Raw genomic sequence first — 18292 nt, forward strand, 5'->3', positions numbered from 1 at the left:
GTATTCAGCTGGTGTGTATGCGTCAAAGTCCTCAGTCAACATTGCGAATATGATTCAGCGCCTCTGCTGACGGCCTGCACGCCCCTGTCACATAGAGTTCCATTGGCCAGTCCAGCCATTCAGAACGGAGCCGACGAGCGACACTGTGTTCCTACTTTATATATGTTCTGCCGTCAGGTGACGCCGTTGCCGTAGATGAAAGGTGAAACGAACTGAAAGAAAGAAATTGTTCAGAAAATATGGCTCCTTCACATTATCTGCAGTTGACTTGCTGCTAATGAAAACGCAGAATTACCTACACGGTCCAGACAAAAGCCGCTTGAAGCGCTGTCTTCAAAATTAATTTTAAATGAGATGGGCGCATATGTGCACAGGCGTGGAAAAAAAGCAATAAAGACATGAAGCAATGAATGACGCAGCTGTTGCCGCATAAAACAATCATTTATAACCAAAGTGGTACTAGTTTCTTGAGTCCTGCGGGTGCTGCGTTTTTTTTTTATTCTCCTGAAGTGGCAGATTTCCTAGTTGGCTGGAGCCAGCCATGAAAGTGTTTCTGCAATGTGAAGTCTCATGGAGCCTGTAGGAGTAATCTGGTGCTGGAATGTAATGGCTTGCGACTAGCGCACTGGAGAGAATTCCGAGAGGGTGGCGGAGATGTCTACCCTTCAGTGGTAAATACTCGTGATGTAGTTCTAGGATATATCAAGCTCGTTTTGGGTAGCCACCGGCCCCGTAAATTGTTCCCCGTGTGGATGCACGATTGGGTGGACCGAGTCCCGAGAGAACTGGCGCCAGGCCTCTGGCAGAGAAGTGGCAGGAGCCCAACCTCTGGCTCTCAGCGCCCTTGGTGTTTCGACATGCCTCATTTGCAAATCTCCTTGTCCCCCACCTCCTTGCTCGGCCTGGGTGCTGAAAACCGCGCCACTTGGTGAGCCTTTCCTGTGCTTCAAAACAATTTTAATGACAGAGGAAAAGCCAGATATCAGGAGCAGCGTATAGGACTGGAGTAGTACGGTGAGTAGAAAGCGCTCTCTGCTGTGTACACGTTGGCAGGAAAATCTTGACTCAGAATTGAAGATTTTTTTTACTCTTGTGTATTGACTCCACTAGTGATTTCTTCGGCCAATACTGAAAGATGAAAGCATTGACTTAAATTCTCAAGTTCCCATGAATAAAATGCCTACATTTGGTATGCCGCGGTTTTGTATGCCGCGGCTGAAGATTTTATAAAGATACAGGTATGAAATCGTCACCACCAGCACATCCTATTCAATAGAGGAATTAGCATATGAAGTACGGTGCAAGCAAGCCGAAATTTTTCGGCACTGGAAGAAACAATTTTCTGCAGTGTACAGTGTCTGTGAATCTCTTGAGGGTCTGCAGGAGCTACAGCAGCACTCATAGTACCATAAAACAAGTTCTGTTTTTTGCCCTCAACAGATTTTGCCATGGTTTGTGCATAATCGATTATAAGCAGTGAGAACCCGGTGAGGAAGAAAGCATGACAACGCGCAACCGGCCCAGTCGCCGCCGGTGGTCGCGCGAATATCTTATAGGCATAAAGCCTGTAGAAGAGCCCCGTCACACGGATTAGGAATTCTCTCCTTCAGTATAAGGTTTCTCAGCCATAGGAACAGTCACCGAACTTAACAGGCGCGCCGAGACAACGGGAAGACATCGACGGAATGTCCTCAGAATGCCTCATTGAGGATATTCCTATATCCTCCAGTAGTCCCGAAGTCCCGAAGTCCCATAGCCTTAGCCGCTTTGGGACGTTAAACCCCATAAACCAACCAACCAACCAACCAACCAACCAACCAACCAACCAACCAACCAACCAACCAACCAACCAACCAACCAACCAGTCCCCAAGTCATCCTCACGCACTCCAAACGGGTTCTTTATTGTCCGTGAAAAGCACATCGACCGTGCTCAGGGTCATATTTCACGAAAATTTTCTGGAACGTTCCAGGACGCACTCCGGAATGTGTTCTCTCATGTTACGATTAAATTTCAAGGAAGATCTTGAGCCGTGCTTGGCTTAAATAACTGCTAACAAAATGCTTATCTGTCATTCACTGTATTCTAGTCCCCTGCAAAAGAGTGCACTTGTGCAACAGAATGTTTCAAAAATTGTCAGCAACGAGCACAATGATATGCATCACTCTCAGTGAAATTTCCTGCTGGTGTCAGTGCTCCAAGAAACCTTGAAGTTGTCTGAATACGAAACAGGATACACACGGCTATGAAAGTGCTGTTCACATGCATATAGAAGACTTAAATTTACTCAAACTACTGTTGTAACCGTACTTCGGACCACGTGGGCCCGATCAAGCCGCTACCGTGAACATTCATCGAGGCCTGCTGTTGTAACCGTAATTCGGACCACGTGGGCCCGATCAAGCCGCTATCGTGAACATTCATCGAAGCCTGCTAGCTCCAGTCGACTACGGTTGACGAAGACGTTGCCCTTCCACTGAGAGCCATTCTCAGCCCCGCTCTATGTAAATAATGTAAATATGTGAATACAGTTTTTTCCTTCACTTCCCCTACTCCCCGTCTCCGGCCCACGTTTCCTTCCTCCTTCGGCACTGCGGCGGTGCTCCTGGACCCGATGCCTGGTGGGACGCGCTTCTAGCATCGACAAATATATCAACTGGTTGGCAGCGGCGGGATCTTCCACACTTGGTCCTGGCTTCAGCAGTGGTGAGCGCTTGAAAAAGGCCTTAGTCTTGGAGATAACGCTGCGCAGGTCCTCACCAGTTCGAAGGCTCCAGAATTCGCAGCGCCAGCAGAGCACGCGGGTGAAGAGGGCAAACGTGGCCCTGTAACCCTCATAAACTCTCACGGTAGTGAGCCAGAGCAGGCTGGATCACAAACTGACAATGAGGCGAACGCCGACGACTTATCCTGTGACGGTTCCGCGATGGCTAGTGACGCGCCCCGCAAACCAACAGCGAGGGTTTCCACAGAGCGGCAGCGTATAGAGGTGGCCAAACGGGGAATGTTAATGAAGGGGAAAGTGCGGCCCTTGTTAACTGCTCGACTGAAATCCGAACCGCGTGGCCGCCCCAATTTGGCACCTCGGTGCTCAAGAGTTCGCACCCGCCCCGTGGGAACGCAGGCCAAGAGAACGCAACGCGCGAACCCAATCCGAGAGAGACGGATACGCTGGCACGGCATTCGCACTCGTCCGTTCCCTTCTCGCGTTCTGCTTTCTGAGCGTCAGCCAAACTTCAGAACCGCGAGACTTGGACGAGGAACAGTTAAGGGTCCCAAGCTGAAATTCCTAGCCTTGTGTCCTGTTGCACCTGCTAGAGCAGCAATCCGACCGCGGCCGCGCAGGGGGCGGCTGAAGAATAGGAAGCAGTAAATTCCTCTGATCGCAACGCCGTTTGCAGACGGATTCGAGGAATAATCCCGTCTTGAGTTGAATGCTTGTTTCTTTTGTTCATTTAACTCTCCTGTACAGAAATGCAAGCTGGAATTCCTAGCATTATGCAATGTCTCATCTGCTAAAGCAGCTGTCGGACCGCGGCCGCGCAAGGGGCGGATATGACGCATAATCTCATATTGAGTTTAATGCTTGTTTTTTGTCTTTTGCTCATATATCTCTCCTGTACAAGGATGAGAGCGAAACTTTGGAGCTTGGCATTGCGGGAATCTGTTCACATGCGTTGCAGAAACGTAAGAGATAATGGCAACGCTGATGGCCTCAGCCGAGGCTTTCCCGTGTAATGCCCTTTCCTGACTCCCCGGACGTTAATCCGCTATGCAAATTTGTATTTTGTCTTTTGCTTTAGCGAGAATCATTTTTGTCTGTTTGTATGTGTGTTCAGCAGCTCCACCTTCCCTTTGTGCTCTCACGGGCGGTGGCTTTCTGTGACATACACCGTGCTACGGCACCCCCCCAAAATTTTAGAAAATTTTTCCCTTTTGACTAATCAAGCTCTGTGTATTCTGGTTTGGTCAAACTTGGAAACTTTCGGAGGAGGACGTAAATTTCACGCGACAGCTCATTTTTTCTAAACAGACTTTGTCGACCGAAAACAGCTTGGCAGTTCTTAAAGTCGGTTTGGCGCTTTCTGCTGGTTGGGCTGTGTACCTTGCTGGTTGAGCTCGTTACAGCTGTCAACGAAGCAGGAAGAACCTTTGGGCCCAGCTGTGACCAAAAGCCGAACGGACACAACTCCAGGTCTCTGCGCGCAGCAGCGTTGGCTGCAACCACTACGAGACCTCTTCGGGCGGCGGACGTGCTGTTGTAACCGTACTTCGGACCACGTGGGCCCGATCAAGCCGCTACCGTGAACATTCATCGAGGCCTGCTGTTGTAACCGTAATTCGGACCACGTGGGCCCGATCAAGCCGCTATCGTGAACATTCATCGAAGCCTGCTAGCTCCAGTCGACTACGGTTGACGAAGACGTTGCCCTTCCACTGAGAGCCATTCTCAGCCCCGCTCTATGTAAATAATGTAAATATGTGAATACAGTTTTTTCCTTCACTTCCCCTACTCCCCGTCTCCGGCCCACGTTTCCTTCCTCCTTCGGCACTGCGGCGGTGCTCCTGGACCCGATGCCTGGTGGGACGCGCTTCTAGCATCGACAAATATATCAACTTCCCCGCTCTATGTAAATAATGTAAATATGTGAATACAGTTTTTTCCTTCACTTCCCCTACTCCCCGTCTCCGGCCCACGTTTCCTTCCTCCTTCGGCACTGCGGCGGTGCTCCTGGACCCGATGCCTGGTGGGACGCGCTTCTAGCATCGACAAATATATCAACTGGTGGCAGCGGTGGGGTCTTCCACACTTGGTCCTGGCTTCAGCAGTGGTGAGCGCTTGACTTTCTTTAAGAATCTGCCAGGCTTGATAACTCTGGAAATTTATCACTACCTGTAGATTGTTTTTCTGCACGTGCTCGCTTAAGCAGTTCACGTAGCAGCTTATTTTATGAAAGTCCTCGTTCGGAAGTTGCCATGGATTTGAGCAAGCTAAAGAAGCCAGAGTTGATGTTGCTGTGTGAAAAGCTGGGTATTGAGGCCAGGAAGAGTCACAGAAAGCCGCAGCTGATTGAGGCTATTAAGGAATGTGGTGCTAAGGAGGGAGACAAAATTTTGGAGACCTGGGAAGTCATTCAGGAGGGAATCAGGAACGCTAAGGAGGAGGCCGACAGGGTTGAAAAGGAACGCAAGGAGGAGGCCGACAGGATTGAAAAAGAACGCCTTTACCGCAAGGAAGCCTGCTAGCTCCACTCGACTACGGTTGACGAAGACGTTCCCCTTCCACTGAGAGCCATTCTCAGTCCCGCTCTATGTAAATAATGTAAATACAGTTTTTTCCTTGACTTCCCCTACTCCCCGTCTCCGGCCCACGTTTCCTTCCTCCTTCGGCAATGCGGCGGTGATCCTGGATCCGATGCCTGGTGGGACACGCTTCTAGCATCGACAAATATATCACTACGTATATTTGTAAATACACACCATAGCTTGTGGGCACAGGCTAAGAGCTCGCTATGTGAATATGTTTGAAGGCAGTCAAAGATGAAAGCTTTCCCATCTGTAATGTTAAGGGCAGCTGTAGTTTTCTTAGAGTTTCGAAACCAAATCCACGCTATTTAACTGGGTTGTTCCTTTGCAGGGGACTCTCGGGAAGATTCAAGCAACAGCGCTGGAGCGCACCGTACCGGTCGCTAAGCGTCCATCTACTGTTTTCACAGGGTGTATGTTGCCGTCAGAAAGCTGGAAATAGGGATTATTTTACGCTTTTCCCGGATTTCTGTGCCCTCAGGAGCACCTTGTTCGTCTGCTTTACGATAGGGACTTCGAACTTCCCGCCACCTCGGTCTACCAGCCAACGTTCCGACGACGCTATCACGGACTATCAGCGATTGCACTACTGTGCGGACGGAGTTGCTCATTCCAGCAGCAGCAGCAGCAGCCGAGCGCTTCGAAGCGGTCCCTGAGCGTCCATCTGCTATTATGCGAAGCATATTAACGTAGGTTTCGGGCCTTCGCGCGACGCCCGGCGGTGGCCACCATTGACCCTGAAGTGGGGTCACGTGACATGACGTCACGTGATGACGTCACAGCGGCTGCAGATGGGGCCTCATATCGCGCCGTCGGTCGCCTTCCGGCGGTGGCCACCATTGACCTTCAAGTGACCTTCAAGTAGGTCACGTGACATGACTTCGCGCCGTCGCGCGCAACGCGGCGGCGGCGCCACGATCGCTGCATCACGTGATATGTGACGTCACGCCAGGGACGAAGCGGGGTGCGCCAACACCACCTAGACTCTTTTTAAGGCCTCTCCACGTTTGCGTGACGTCACCGCACTGCGACGGCCCAGTAGATTCGGCTTCCGCGCTCGCACGCATTTCGCGCTTTTCAGAGTGCTGATTATGTCTCTCGAAAAGAAAATTACTTTTTTTTAAATCGTGTTTTGCTTGCCCGCAACCTAACGGTACGTTTTTTTGTTCTTGTTTATTTCAAAGTATAAGCAGTTACATTTTGGCAGACTGATTTCATATCAAAGCGCGCCTTTCGCATGTGTGAAGATACGTTCGTAATATTTTTTTTATTTATAATGAACAATGCAGAGGACTTTCAGAAGTCGTACTTTATTTTCAGATGAGAAACACGATCAGTAGCAGTAGGAGGTAAGGAAACTGTTGCAGCACTGAATCATAAAATGCAATAAGTGAAGATAACAGCAGAAAAGCTGTAAACAGAAAGCAAACACAAGAAAAGATGGAGAATATACATTAATACAACGCAAAAACTGGTTCAGAAAGTTAATAAAAACTAACAAACACAGTCACAAGCACACACGGTAGTCAATTCTTCAATGTCTTCAATTTTCTTTCTTTTTCTTTTGCTACCTTTTCAACTAAAAGTTGATCATTTTTTCTTTTGCAAAGGTTATTTAGAAGCGTGTTTGCAGCTGCACTTAGGACATAGTGCATTACCAACTGCGGAGTGTGCCCATTCTCACACACATCAAAGTCAATGCCGTCGTTTATCACATCATGTGTGAGTGCCAAGAGAGCCTCTTTTTGATTTGGTAGTGCAAGAAATTGTGTCGCATGCTGTTCGCTTCTCAGTTTGTCAAGAACTATCTCAGCAGTAAGAACAGCATTTACTATGGCAGGCTGTGGAAACTTGAGACCACCACGAGTCATGGCCTGGACTAATTCCCCACCTTCTACTTCAATGTCATCTTCTAGCATTAAATTTTCTTTGCAAGCCATGCATGACAGCTTTTTGAACGCAGCGTGGGCACAATAGCCAGCAACGTAAGTGGTTGCTGGGAGATTTGGCGCCTTCTTCGCATAATCGTTGTCCGTTACCTCAATGTCAAACACTTCAAGTATTGCATCGTTTACTGCCACCACATCTGTTGCAGCCTCAAACTCCGGGAACTCTAGAATGTTCTGCAGACGAAGCTTTCGCTCCGACTCGTAGACTTGTCTTATAGAAATGTGGTATTGCGCACCGGAGAGTTGGCGGTACTTGCCGAACCTCTCTTCCAAACAATCAGTCTGAAACTTTCCTAAAAGTACATACTTAAAGTTCATTTCCTCTAGGCAATACCTGGTTACCTTTACTAAGGTGTCTGTCGTGAGTCGGAGCGCACTGTGAGTCTCTCTCGTAAGTATGCCTGCGTCAAATTTGAGAGACTGCCACAGATCTAGCCACTCTACTATACTTAACAGAAACTGGACCTGTGGACTTGACACTGATGTAATCGGTGACTGCAGCTCATCACGAAGTCGAATTCCCTTGTTGCATGTCTTTACATTTACAATGTTCCACCACTTTGTTATTGTTTCAAGGAACTCTGCAGTGCCAGACACATGATCGAGATCAAGTCTGGGCCCACATGCTCGCAGAGCTGCTGCCGTAGACGGGCTGAAAATCCTTAGTGCGAGCTTGACATTCTGTCGCTCCATATTCGATGGGTTCAGAGATTTAGATGAAAGCGTTGGTGCTGATTTAATCAGCTGACCCTGTTCTTTAGAGTGAAGTTCTCGAAGTGTTTTAAATGAAGCTGTAAGTATAGGTGGGTTTATGCTAGGTCCTGTGGGGCTAGGAAAGAACATGCATGTTCCAGCATTTCGCTGATTAATCCAGTTATTCCTGACGCATTTTATTAAGTGTACAGGGTCAATCAGAAAAAACAGAGGACGTTTGGAGTCTGCAGGGTGTGGATACACACTCTTAAGTTTGCAGGGGGCCCCAAAAAGTGATATTGTTTTCCGGTTGATTGAGTTATTGTCAGTTATGACTGCGATTATACGCAACCCAACATGCTCTAGCTGAGTAATGATGCTATGCAGAATAGTGTGAAGCTGCTGTGCGTTGATGCGCTCTACTGGCAGTATGTGCACAACATTCTTCTGACGCGAAAGCAAGCTTTGCATCATAAAAACATGGGCTGTTTTTGCTGCATTAGGGCTATTGGAAGCTGCACCAACAACTGCTCCTCCCTTATAATCAAAATAAGGCTGCAGGTGGATTTCGTCCATCATGAGTACTACAATTTTTTCATGCTCCTTCATTGCTGCGACAAGCTTCTTTGCATAAGATAGGAAAGAAGTGCTTTGCTGCTCAGCTGCCGGGCTTACGTTGTAGGAGTTACATATACGACGTATTGTAGACTGATGGGGTAGTCTAAGGTTTCCGGAACTACGAAGGAACCTATAAGCATGCGGAGAAACTGTAAATAAAATGCTTGAGAATACCAGCAACTCTGCAGAATACCGGGATGACCTGCTATGCTTGACAAGAAGAAGAGAAACTTGCTCTTTAAAAAAACTAACTGCATTGAGTTGTTCAACATCTGCCACTTCACAATTTGAGGCATCTTCAAGCAGGGAAAGTGACAACTTAAGCAAACCATCAATTTTTTCTTCGTGCTTAGACAACAACTTTCCGTGAAACGACTCTACAGCATCCAGCAGATCTGTCAAGCCACGGATATCATGTACTTTGTGAGGGATAGTATCTGTGCCATCAATCGTAGTCAGCTGCACATTTCGGTAATGAACTTTCACCATGAGGTCCTCTAAGACCGTGACTGACGACAAAACACAAGGGACGTCATCAACAGCAAGACTGAGAAAAACGACGCAGGCAGGTCGAGAAATAACATTCCAAAATTCAGAAAGCTTGATTTGAGGAAGGCACTCCAGTAGAACTTGGAAAGTGTCAATCTTGTTCTTTGCTTCTTCCTCCTCGTGTGTCTGCAGTGACATGGCGATGGCATCTCGTAAAGAAGCTTCTTCAAGACGCATCCTCTTTTCAGCGGGTGCTTCTCGGGACGTAGTGGCGGGCGCGGAAAGGTACGCTGGACAGTTCTGGAATACACTGGGAATGGCGTCGGAGCTGAGACGAGCGATCTTCAGTTTTGCCTCGACGACATTGCCCGTTTTTGAGTCCACGTACTTAGTAGTAGTCCGAATGTCTGACTCTTTAAAGTGCCGCTCGCAGACCTGCAAAGCCCAGCGCAGATAAGGTCAGCATATTTAAGATGATTAATTCCATGGGTGCAATAGCAATTAGCGCAGTGAAATATTTCATCTTTAGAATATTTCCAACTCGCCTAGCCACTAGGCCATGTTGTAGCGCATTATGTACACACAGCTACGTCGCGGAATAAATATCACGATTTTTTGACTTACCACTGAGCGCTTTCCGGGTTCGAAATCAGCACGTGGAATGGCTTTCAACCATCGCCTCCTTCTGTAAGCATCAGCTGGGAAAGTGAAGACGCGCACAGGCTTTTCTCCATCGTAATTCCCGCGGCAGCCGGGAACACAACAGTGTCCTGGCATTTTAACAAATGGCCCAGGAACTGTCACACGCACACACCACTTTCACAGACGTTTCCCAGGATTGCACTTCGAGTATTCACAGCTGGCAAGGAAGCTTCAGCAAACGACAAAGAAAGAAATAACAGCGGAGGAACAGCATGTAACACACGTGCAGCACATGTTCAAGCACGACGGTAATGATGTTTACAGCAATCGCGATGTCTCCTTTCAAATGATTGCTTTCAAGAATTTACAAAAAAAAAACTGCATAAAGTAAGCTTTTAAAAATTAGACAGTTTCTAGAAATGCGAACGAAGATTTTTACATCGAACGAAATATTTTTCATGTCTTCTAACAGTCAAATTCTTTATCTTCAATTTTTTATACGCAAATACGCCTCGGAGTACTCTGCTCTTGAACGGTTTGAAACAGCGCGGGAGGAGAACGGCGGCAGCGGCCGCCAGGAGGTGCTGCCGCAGCGGTCAGTCGTGGCTGCTCCCGCCGTCGTAGTGCGGTGACGTCACGCGTCGGAGGAGGAATCGTGGAGAGGCCTTAAAAAGTCTAGGTGGTGTTGGGTGCGCCCGCCGTCGCGTCAGTCTCTGTGCCCGCAACCGCGCCAGCGTCTTTGCGCCGGGCGTGTATGCGGTCAAGATGCCTCCAAACGCTAAGGAAGTTAATAATAATAAAGTACGACGATTAACCTAAAACCACGTCTCCGTTACTTAGCCCCATCCACACTGAGGCAGCTGCTTAACATGCTTCGCATCCACTGGGCTTAACCTTGATAAGCCTCCAATTTTTTAATAGGTTGGTTGCTGTGCCGTTTTACTACTCAGTCGCTACTTTTGCCCTGCCGCTGCTGCACTGTCAACTGCGCATTAAAATTTTGATCCGCGTTTTCGTTTGCTTATTCTGTCCGCCTTCGAAATGACACGTTGTTGTGCTTGTAGAAATACAGTGATCAATGACGAGAGTTTAATTTGCGGTGAATGTGAATCGCCATTTCATGTAGAGAAGCGTTCTTGCATATGCTTTTAAAATAACCTGGCACAGAAATTTTGGAAATGTGATTCATGTAAAGGCCCAAGCAGTAAAGGACCAGCTCCTCAGTAGAAGCGAGCGGATGCGGAACCGATCTGGAAATTTGCTGATATAAGCGGTAAACTAAAATCGCTCGGGGACTTTCCATCTAAGGTTGATGGCATCAAGGAATCTGTTCAAATGCACTCCGACTAATTTTGAGACCCTCAAAAACCGCCTAGGTTTTGGAAGGTCTTAAAGAGGTAAAGCGAAGAATAGCACTCTTTCAGAGCTGTGTTCCTGGGGAAGTGTCACAACTACAGTCCGATTTTGAAGCTCTTGAGTGGCACAGCAGTCGTTATAATATTGAAATGCAGGGTGCATATAGTGGATCACACTTGTCTAAAGTGCTCGGATGGCGTGGTGTGGAGCAAATGAACTGAAATCTTTTCTCATCTGGTTTGCTAGCGGCAAGGCGCTGGCGCCTGTGCGGTTCACGTCTCTATTCAGCTGCTATCCAGCGGAAGCATTGTCAGTGAAAGTCAATACCTGCTTCGTTATTTCTCTTCATTCCCCCCCGACCGGAACCTTTCAAGAGCTCTACAGAAGTGTCATGGACTCTGTACGTGATAGTGACAGTGAAGACCTGCTCACCAAGGTTAACGACGTAGGAAGAACGCTCGATGTACTGGTTCTGGACTGCCAGGATGTTGTGGCACTTCACAGACTACCAGCCAAACATGAAAATACTCGTGTTATTATGTTGCGCTTTGCGCACCAGGAACTGAGAGATGCCTGGCTGGCAAAACTTAAATTGCTCAGGGAAAGTCAGGATAACATGCATATGTATCAGCAGCGCGAACACCACACAGGAAGAAGAAGGAGAAGAAGGTAAAGAGCGCTCTTTACCTTCTTCTCCTTCTTCTTCCTGTGTGGTGTTCGCGCTGCTGATACATATGGATCGCAACCAACTAGCCCGACAGATGGTGTTAACATGCATATATGTGAAAGTATGACAACTCGCTCCAGAATGCTGTTTGCAGTCGCCGAAGATTGGGCAAAGCAGTCAGGGTGCATGTTCGTTTGCATACAAATGATAAAGTTTTGGTGCGGAGGACTACGGCGAGACGGCTGCAGTGATAAGACGTGAGGAGGACCTTCAAGGCTTAAGTTCTTAAACGGCGCCTTAGTACCACCTTTGGGTTTTTTGCTGCCAGCATGGTTCACTTAGGCCATTTTACTTGGGACGAATGGTTTGGTCCTCTCCTTACTCGTAAGAAGGGACTAAACTGCTTACACATGAATGTACAGTCAGCAAACAATAAAGTAGAAGGTGAACAAAGTTCTTTTATTTATATCTACCCATGCTGTGACGCCAAAATGATTAGCGAAACTTGGTAAAACAGTTATGGTAATATTCTTAGGCTTCCTAAAATGTAAACATTGTGTTTTAATAGGTCAGACAGACGTGGAGGGAGCGTCTCGTCACTTGTGAATCGGTCCATGTCACATGAAATTTGACACTACGCTAGTCGCCGAGCCATTTCGCGGAGCCAAGGAAAGACCCTACTGCACATGCGCGAGGAGCAGTGACGTCACACGGCACACAGCTGGCGCGCCGCCGCCGTCGCTGCGCGGGTGACTCAGAGGTGCCACCGCCGCGCTCGCCTGTTGCGCATGCGCAGTAGCGGCGCATAGCTAGCGTGCCGGGGCCGCCGCCGCTGCCTCACGCTCTCCATCGCCTCTCTCTCTCTCTCCTCGTTGCTTTAGCAATCCTCCATTTTTAACCAGAGCTAAACCACTGCCAATTGTTACCAGAATTTTCTGATATTACACGTGACTAATAAATATTTGTTGATGCCAACCGAATTCTTCTTAGTGTATATTTTCGTACATCTAATGGGAATCTCTTGCGGTTCTTAACTTGTGTGGATCATTTTCTCACTTCGTGAGCGAGACACGGCAATGCGTCATAATTGGCGGCCACTTCAGTATCGATATGATGCTGGTAACCGCCAAGGAAATGAATTTTAGAGAGGAATTACTTCTAATGGATGTGCTAATATTATAGAGTCAATGGCTAGAATTTCTCCTGCATCTGAGGCTATTCTTGACGTTTCTTTTGCTAATTATGACCTGTAATGCCCTGACAGTATATTTTAAGCGATTCAGTAGGTAATCATATGCCAATTTGTCTGTTTGGTAACATCGAATGCCCTGATCATAGCATGAACAGAACAGGTACCACCTTCCAAACAATCACCCAACGTGATTTAGGAGTGCTCCAGTCAAAAATTACGCAGGCGTGATGGAACGAAATTTTCCGTGAAAGTGATGCCGAGAGAGCTTACAACACTGTCATTGGTAAATTTGTTCCTATATAAACAATGCACTTTGTTTCTGAGGAACGCATGTGCCATAAGAATATTATAAAGCAATGGCCAACTAAACAACTGTTTAAAAAGATCAAAAAGCGTGAAAGGCTCTTTCCAAGGTTCATTTCGACAAGTGAACCTTACCACTTGAAAAAATTTAAGGTGTTCTGTATAAACTCTCTGATGAACTAAGGATAACGAAGAATGCATTTTATTTACAAGAAGTTTTGTCTTCTGCATGAAACAATGGTAAACTGCGGAAGAAGATAAATTATATTACTGGACGCTAAGAAACAGTTGAGCGAATAGAAAAATTTACATATGACAACTGGAGAGGTTATGGTTAATGCCCTGAATAATTATTCTGTCCACAGAGAGCGTGTGCTGTCATTAGAGTCGCCAGATTTTTTTTTGCTTTTGAACCAACACACAAATTTTATAGCCTTGTAATACTGCAGACGTTTGATATTTCAGGAACTTAATAATGCGTACATACAGCTGCGATGCCGATGGCTTACAGATACGACCAATTAAGCGTGTAATCGAAGAAATAGCAAACATTCCCGTGAATATTTATAACGTCTGCAGTTCCAAGCCACATTTCCTTCTCTTATCATGATTGCGAGAGTTGTAACCCTGCTCAAGAAGGGTTATAAACTAACCATCTGAAACTGCCGTTCAATTTCTGTTTTCCAAAATTCTCCTAATGTTTAGAAAAACTTGTTGCAAAGTAGTTATCAAAGCAAAGCACCTACTTTTTGCAAAAGCTCAATACGGTTTTCAAAAAATTTGTCAACAGAACTTGCGCTCCTTGACTAAATGAATTCTTCCTCTGCAATGGTGAACACAAACTTTTGACGACTGTTATATTGGCAGATTTTACCAGGCTTTTGGTTTTATTCATCCCAATACATTGTTTCACAAGGTAAATCGTTCTGCGAGTTCGTGACGTTATTCCATGAATACAACGCGAAAAACGAGACAATGAAGAAGGAAACAACGCTGTGTCGTGTTCCTACGTGTTTCTTTCTTTATTGTCTTCGTTGTCGAGCTGTAGTCATGCAGTTCTGTTTCAAAACCTTGAAAGAAACAGTGCAACAGGTCTTGCATTAGAATTTTTTAAGTGTGACCTCACAATCAGGCAGCAATTTGTATAAATAAATTAATTTAAATCCCATATAGAGGTTATAGGTTCAGGCGCCTCTCAAGGGGCATTCTTGGTCCGTTGCCCTTCCCGTAAATAACGTAGCCTATATACAGAAAGAAGCAAAGCTCATAATGTATGCTGACGACACCAACACATTTACGTCTTCTTCCTGTCCTGCCATGTTAGTGCAGCAATCAAATGTATTTCTTTATAAGTTGAGCGCTTGTTCTAGAGAGAATTTCCTCAAAGTTAGTATCAGCAAAAAAAAAGCAGTTATTTTCCCACTAAAAGTACATATATTTCAACATTTCTAAACTTAATATCTAGCTCGGCACAGACTGGAATTGTTAATCCTTGGCATGTATCTTTCATGAAACCTACTGTGGGAGGATAAAGTTTATTTCGCTGCCCAAAACGTAAGTCGCACTGTAGGCCTGTTGAGCAGGAATACATACAATTTCCCTGTGGCAGCAATACTTTTAATTTATAATGCATTATTTGCATCTCATATGCACTATTGCCATTTGGTGCGGGGCTCGACAACTGTAGCCAATATTAACCAACTTCGATTATTCCAGAAAAAATTCTGTCACCATTGGAAACCTACTGTATATACAGCAAACTGAACCTGTGCCAGAAGATTATATCTTTCTTAAAATTCAGCAAATATATTACAAAAGACTATTGCAACAACTTTATTTCAGTTCTCGGGGACAGTACATGATCTTCACTGAAATATCAAACTTGGACAGCCGGCAGGAGTGCGACTAACTCTTCATACAGATGTGTGAAAAGTTCGCAGGTGCCTAACTAATTCTGATTATCAAATGCTTCAGTGTCGCCTAACCAAACTTCTAAGCAGTTTTCATAAGGCAGGCATAAAAATTCTCAACCTAACACCGTAGAAATTGAAACCGCTCATGAAATGTTACCCCTAATTAATATGCTTCACCACTTCCTGTGTATTTTACGCGGCATTATTATTATTTCTCTTTTTGTGAACCAATCACGACTTTTTTATCTTTCTGTTATATGCGTTCTTGCTTTCACCGTATTGTGTGTGATCTCTCAACGTAAGGAAGTGCTCCAGAAAGTGTGTGTATGCCTTCCACTGCTTTTGATTGTACGGGGGTCGAGGGCTCCTCAAGCTGCTTGCATGAAGCTTTTACCTCGGCTTCCTCCATCCCTGAGAATAGGAAATAAAGAATGAATGAAAGGTTAGTTTGTAGGCATTTTACAATTTTGCCATCTGCAGCATTGTGCGTCATCTTTGAACTTTGGAGAGCAGGACGAGAACGTAGAATGACCAGGAAAATTATATACAGGGTGTCCCAGCTAAATGTAACCAAGCTTTTGAAAAAGATGAAGTGCCCTGCCCCAGTGAGACCAACTGAGGGTTGTTGCTAGTTGCGTGTCCTAGTCTGCAGCATTTTTTTTATTATGCAAACGTAATTAATTAGCAGAGACTAGTCAGCTAACTTTTTAATTATTGCCTTCAGGAAGAAAGTGTCAATGCAGGAGTGTTAGATCCCATAGAAAAATAACCGTCTGCCGTGTTTGCAACCAAGTACCACTGATACAGCTTCTTTTATTTGCGTTAAAAGAAAGCCCGCGAAATACAAAAAGAACCACGTGATACGGAAGCAGTTTCAGCGCTCCCAAACGACCGGTCAAGCAACGACATCCGCTTATTTTGCGATGGTTGCGAGATATATGCCAGCAACTCTCGCATGGGTGCTAGGGCGACCGCTTCTTCAGCGTGTGACGGTGCAAGTTCGGCGGCACGGCCACATGCCTATCACTCGAGGCGAGGTTTCGCGTGAAAAAGCGCTCCATGCGAGCCGCGCTTCACTTCCATGAAAAGCAGCGCCCGCTTACTTTCTATGGACGCATATGCAGTTCCTGGCGCATATCTCGCCACCACCTCAAAACGCCGAACCCTGTTCGGGACAGCGTTGCAAACATAAGCGGATCTCGTTGCTTGACCGGTCATTTGGGAGCGCTGAAACTGCTTCCCTATCACGTGGTTCGTTTTGTATTTCGCGGGCTTTCTTTTAAGGCAAATGAAAGAAGCTGTATCAGTGGTGCTTGGTTGCAAACACGGCAAACGGTTTTTTTTCTATGGGCGTGTTTCACGCCAGCTACGAGCGTGAAACACGCCGCGTCGCGCTCTGCGTCCACGCGTTGCAACTTTTCAGGGAAGAAACTAATGCATGCGACCTGCAGAGGCTTAAATTTACATTGAGGGGTAAAGCGCTAGTTCATTTACAAAATACCTTTTATTTTCATGCTTCGCTTAAGCGTACCGGGGAACGTTTTTCTGCCACATGTTCAGAACGGCACTGGCCGCCAGGAAACATACTTTGCCCAGACTATTTAGGGCCGCTAATTTACGTGCAAGGTTGGTAATTGTACTGAATGTATGTTAATCTTCCTCATGTTAATCCATGGGGGCACAATTTCTACAATTTTTATTTGTGGAGCTTAGTTGAAATGTTATGTTGGACCACGACTTGGGTTGATCGTTGTGTGAGGGCGAGCATCGCTAGCAGCGGTTCACCGCTGGCTGTCTCAGTAAAAGCTGGCATAGACGAGTTTTCTCGACACCAGGCTTGCAGCGCCGAGGCAGACAATCTCAAACAAACGAAGGTGGTCAGTTGGCTATCGTCTTTGATTTAGGTTAATTAAGGCGCCCAGCCATTTCGATCAAAACAACTCTGGCCATCGAGGAAACCGTTCGCACAAACGCGACATGCAAAGCTGGAAAAGAAAATGTGCTGCGAAGTAGGCGAGGGGCGATTGGAGCGCGTCCCGCGGCGGTCACGAGTCTATGTGCGATGTGCGCACCGTTGCCTTGACTATGCATACGTTATTAACCGGCTAAGGAAGCCGAGTTCTTTGCAGCTAAAATAAAACACCTGCGTTCCGCCTCAATTTCTTAGCGTAGCTCGGTTAGGTGGGGCCTGTCGTGTCTTTTTCTTCCTCTGTGCTGGTATTCCCTGAGGCAGCACAGTCAACGCATGTATGATTCCCCATCGAGCTTCCGTTGCTGCCTCACTTCGTTCTTCGTTTCACTCTTCTCCTCTCGAGTGCGCTGGGCGTTGTACCTGCGCTGCACGGCCGCTTTCCAAAGGGAGGAAAATGTCCGGCAGTAATAAAAATGGAGAAGAAGCGTACAGGATAAACACGATCACTGAAGAACGTTCTCTTTTTCTGCCGTTGAGAAAACATATATACGGAAGTACACACTGAGGAAGCATAGGAATATCGATGACTCTGAATTTAAATTTTTTCTTGTTGAAACCGCTGTAGGCGGCCTTGTGTTTTTATTTTATTTTTATTTATCAAATACTGCCGGCTGCCCTTCGGTGGCCAAGGCAGGAGGGGATACAAACAAAAGATAATAAAAAATACACTCTTGGCGTTCACATGAAGTTACAAAATGAGCATTTCATAATCAAAAGAACAACATCAAAAGAACTTAAGCAATACATGGCAGGCATGCTGTGCGGAGAGCAGATATGAGCAGCAAGAATTGTGATGACGCACGAAGAAAACACATGCACAAAAAAAGACAAAAGGTACAGTAGAGTGCTAGGCATCGCTTTGCCAGCTAACGGAAGGAGCACTTTCTGCAATGCTTATGTGCGCGAAAAATGAAGCAACGATATGGCGAGTTATGTGACATGATTTTTTAGAGCAGTTGAAAATGAGTCGATTGATGGCATGTTCACTATTTCAGGTGGCAGTGCATTCCAGTCTGCTATGGTTCGTGGAAAGAAGGAGAAGCGGTGCGCGTTAGTTCTAGTTAGTGGCATAACAATTGTTTTCTCGTGCTTCCATCTGGTTAATCTGGTTCTGTTAAACTGTATGTAGGTGTTGACATCCATTTTTGTTCTATTGTTGATTATGTATAAAGCATCTGCAGCCGATGAATC

At 46.2% G+C, this 18292-nt stretch overlaps 1 pseudogene; it reads right to left on the bottom strand.

Moving 5' to 3' along the window:
* Positions 1-8048: 8048 nt before the first annotated feature.
* Positions 8049-10032, bottom strand: LOC149355240 (uncharacterized; annotated as a pseudogene).
* Positions 10033-18292: the final 8260 nt, after the last annotated feature.

The sequence above is a fragment of the Amblyomma mixtum genome, chromosome 3 (genome assembly GCF_055824585.1).
Source record: "Amblyomma mixtum isolate Tamu chromosome 3, ASM5582458v1, whole genome shotgun sequence".
Lineage (NCBI taxonomy): Eukaryota > Metazoa > Arthropoda > Arachnida > Ixodida > Ixodidae > Amblyomma > Amblyomma mixtum.